Raw genomic sequence first — 4465 nt, 5'->3', positions numbered from 1 at the left:
TATGCCAAACCCCTGAAGTATGTTCTGCGGACTGAAAAATGGCATCGAGTGGGAATAGGTCTGTACAAACATTCGAAAAATCAACATGCACTCTATCATATTACTGCCCTAGGTAGTCATTCTGACAAAACTCGAGCTTATGAGACAATACCTGTCCCTAATGTAATGGTGTGAACAAATGGACATGCAAGCTGCATTCGTCCTACTCTATATATGTAGATGACTTTCGTTGAACTGTCCTTAGATAGAGCCCTCCATCCCTGGCTGCTCAGGAGAAGTTCACGCCTCGGAGTTTAACAAATGGGTCCAGCCACTTGAACAACTTTTCAATGGGTGTAATTGAATCGTCTAGTGGCAAAGTGTGTCCGAAAAACTGCGGGGGACAAGCATGGCGACCCCATCAGCAACTCAAATCTCTTTCACGTAGAAAAGATGAGTACCGAAGTCTGAAAGACAGACGGGAATGGACTTTAGTGAACGCCTGACGATTTCGTTTATTTTGAGAACCGTTTCGTGTTCCCAGTTACTGTGGCTGAGAATTATTGCAACATTGTGATCACGCACATATGAGCCAAGATGGATTGTGGAGGTATATATGTGCCGGGGAATACAGTAATGCTTAGAAAACTGACAGAAAGTACCGTTAATGGGTCCGTTGTTCGTGTCTTCACGAGCCACACACTCTCTGTGCCTACTTTCATTCCCCTCATGCCCGCAAAATGGAAGAAAAACAGGCGGAGGAAGACAACATCTCCCTCCCGTTGAACTTGTTAATGACGGTCATAAATTCCCGCTTTTCCGCCATCGGAGAGTCCTCCAAATGCCAGGAGGCGTCCCTTATTTTACCTGGGACGCGCAGGTAACGCTGGTGGGCGGCGATAACCCCAGGTGTCATTCCCCAGGAAATTCCAATAATGACGAGTTAGTGACTTCCCTGATCCCGGCAGCGCTGTCAGGGACAGATAGAGGCGGGGAAAGTGGGACAAGGCGGGGAACACGCGGCCTGTTCTGCACGATGGTTATCGGGACTGGGAGAGGGCTTAGGAATAAGGATGGGACGGGCTCACATCGGACACAAGTGCGGGGCGGTGTTGGAAGAAGTTTCCGAAGTGTACAGCGATAAGGACATCCACGCACCACATGTACTTAGCCTAGAAACCAGACGCGGGGATCCCTGCTGTATATTTTATCGTACGGTAGCTGCAGGCGGTGCCCGGAACGGTGGCTAAGTCAGCAGGAAACGGCTTTAGTAGGACGTAATTTGCGTTATCCGCCTCCGCCGGCAGCGCAGGTGACACGGGGTGTCAGGATCCGGCAGGTGAAATATAAGGCACATTATTCTCAGGCCGTTACTGCTGTCACACCTGGCTTAAGATAGGCAGGTGTGCATTTATCACACGGAGCGTCCCTCCATGGCTTACCTCCAGAATTTACGACCGATAAACGTCGTAAATTAGCAGCAATTATACAGTTTCAAACGGGATGTAAAACTGACAGTATTTCGCGAGAGATCATCTGAGATATAGTAAGAGTACGCAAAACGATTTGGGAGAGTACATAATACTAACAATGAAAATAGAGCCTTACGAGTCTTATTTCTAAAACGGTTGATCTTCCTGTGCATTTTTCCTATCGAGATGAGTAGAAGAGGTGTACAATGTTGTTTCTAAAACGATTAAGGGATAAAGTTCCCTCATGTACGTTTCTCTCCACTAACTGTATTTCAATAGTCCATAGGTTACACTTATTCTGTCACATACCGTAAGAATGACGATACACTGGCGCTTTGTGATTCCCAAACTGTAGATTATAGAGACCGACCGATAATGCAAGTACACCCAGAGCGGACTTTACGTTATCTCCAACAGAAGTTTGTAGCTCAAGTTTTAAATCTCGTTATCATTTTCCTCATTTGAAGACTCCCTTGGTTGTGCATAAAAGGGTTGAAAAATATGAAGCTGTCGTTGAGAATGAATGAAATAAAGACTCAACTTTCTCTGCCAACACTGGAATGAATTGGGACTTACCCCAAATTTTCGGCTGACTCCTTCAACCTTATTCACAGAATGCCCGTCTACTCTTGGAACGTGACGTCACCGTGAGACACGTGACCGTAGTAGCGGGTCATACGAGCCAGATAACTTGTGTCGCCCCCCGTCCCTGTCCAGGGTCTGTGAGCTCTAATGTAGACCGCCTCCTTCACTCCTCTTGCAAAGAAGTCCGATTCAGAATCGAGGATTTTAACCTCTTCTAAAGATACTGAGTGTCCCGGAGATTCAATATGAATGTGCTGCATTATTTCATAATGCCTTGTACCAACACAGATGAAATTTCATGCTAAGTCGTTGAGAATGGTTCTTCATAGACATAGAGTGACCTACTTTCTCTCTATACGAATCCCCCCCCCACACACACACACACACACCTTCAAAATGACGCGTTTTGCTCCAATTCGTGCCAGAGGCAACTGGGTTGTTGGCAATCAGCCATTCGATATGGTCCCTGGGATGGCAAACCCGTGAACTGGAAAAATGACGTTGTGAACATTTAAAATATCATTTTACCTACAGTGTCGCGTTGAAAGGAAGCGAGTGTACCAAATATAACCAATGAAGCACTGGAAAAAATTATACAACATGTGCAAGGGTTTTATTTTTTGGTAATCGCATTACATCGTTAGAAATATCATAACATACTTTGTGCAATTCTGTAGTCACGCACAGGTGTTCTGATGTGTCTAATATCCCCTAATATCAGTATTAGAGGCTAGGGTGGCTTAGCAGGCTTTGGTCCATCATTTGCAAGAAGAATACCAAAAGACGACGGGCACAAAGTACCAAACAACGTTAACATCGGGCGAGACCACCTGATATGTGACTACTGCCGTAAAATTTCCTCATGTCCCACCCCGAGACATTGGAACAGTCTTTAGCTCATCTAGCTACATTGAAACGAAAAGCAGATGACATGAAGTGCCTTTAGCCGACTCCGGGACGTCTTCATCTAAATCCTGTTAGATACACCTCTCTCGTCCCTCCGCGTAACGCGGCTTACCGCTGATGACAGGCGGAGTCTTTGTTGTATGGAACCGTCTCAGTGGAGTGTGCTGATGAGCCTAGCGTGCCTAATCCCGCCCGCTTTCCCCTTCCGCCGTCCGTGCTGCAAGGTGGACGGGGTAGATAGTCGGAGCGACAATACGGAGATGACCTGTGCTGGGCCTTAACCCTGCGGCACTGATGCACGATGTACACATGTCTATGACAAGAAGTGTACGTGCCGAGGTGGTGGGTAAGGCGATAAAAGAACGTGATAAAAAGTTCGGTTTCAACTGTTGAATCAACTTTCTGAGGAGAACAAATGGACATGAATTATTTTTATTTAACTTCAAAGGTTGTCGTGGTTTATCTGGTTCAGTGGTACCCAGTTTCAAAACTATGTTGCTTCAAATAGACTAATTTATGTATGGATGGGGACAAGATATATTATTGTGGCTTCTTTGTGATACGCTTATTGGAGACAAGCCGCTTATCGGATGATTCAGGCATCGGAGAAATACTCGATTTCGTCCTTTGTCAAACATTACACACTCTTAAACACCAGTATAGCTGTATCATTTGTCGAATGGCATCGCGACACAGATAAAGGGTAAAAAGTTCATGGCGTTACATGTAAAATTCATGTTCAATGTAGATTTTTTTATAGATTTAAACTGTATCGATCCTTCATCAAAAGCTTGTGAACATTATCATAGTAGCCATATACTATGGTGAAATTGAACATTCCTCAACCACTATCAAGTCCCAGTGTGCAGGTATACTACCATAATTGCACGGTGTCCACAATGCACGGACACTAGTACCATTTACTGTATGTTTCAGGGCATGTTAGCGCTCATACGACCACTGGGATAATACCGTAATAATGACGGTGTGAAAGAAATTATTAGGTGTAGGATAACTACGAATGCCGACGAAAAATCACCAAGAAAAGCCCCCAAGCCGTCTAAGTAATAGTAGTTTGTTACAATTATTGAAATGCTTTCATGGGTCGATTTTGCCCTTTGCTGACTTTTCGTGTAGCTGTTGAACATTTACTGTAAGATTCTGAGTCCGTTATAGTTAGTGGCACGTTGAACGAACATACGACTTCATCACGAACACGCTTAATCATGTGCAGGATTTAATGACTTCCCGTGATTTCCCCCCGTAATCCCCGCCCGAGGGAGTACTTACCAAATCACCCCTGTCCCCTTCCCAGCGTAAATCCAATTCTGGCAGATTTCGGGGCGATGACATGTTTATGGATTTGCACCACTAGCAACGCGCGCCTGTCGCGATGTCAATTTGTGAGATCGTTAGGAGACATTATCGTCTTCACGCGTTAGTTCTTAGTTGGAAAATGTCACGCACCCCGTGCAGCTGATCACGTTTATATGCCGCATATAAGGTGAACCTTTCGCATATGG

The 4465-nt window shown here is 45.2% G+C and overlaps 1 pseudogene; it reads right to left on the bottom strand.

Annotated features, from left to right (window-relative positions):
- Positions 1–891: 891 nt before the first annotated feature.
- LOC109473378 overlaps positions 892–4465 on the bottom strand; it is a 9996-nt pseudogene continuing 6422 nt past the window's right edge.

This window comes from Branchiostoma belcheri, unplaced genomic scaffold (assembly GCF_001625305.1).
Source record: "Branchiostoma belcheri isolate BF01 breed outbred unplaced genomic scaffold, Haploidv18h27 scaffold3, whole genome shotgun sequence".
In the NCBI taxonomy this organism is placed as follows: Eukaryota; Metazoa; Chordata; class Leptocardii; order Amphioxiformes; family Branchiostomatidae; genus Branchiostoma; species Branchiostoma belcheri.
This window is presented reverse-complemented; position numbering and strand designations above follow the sequence as displayed.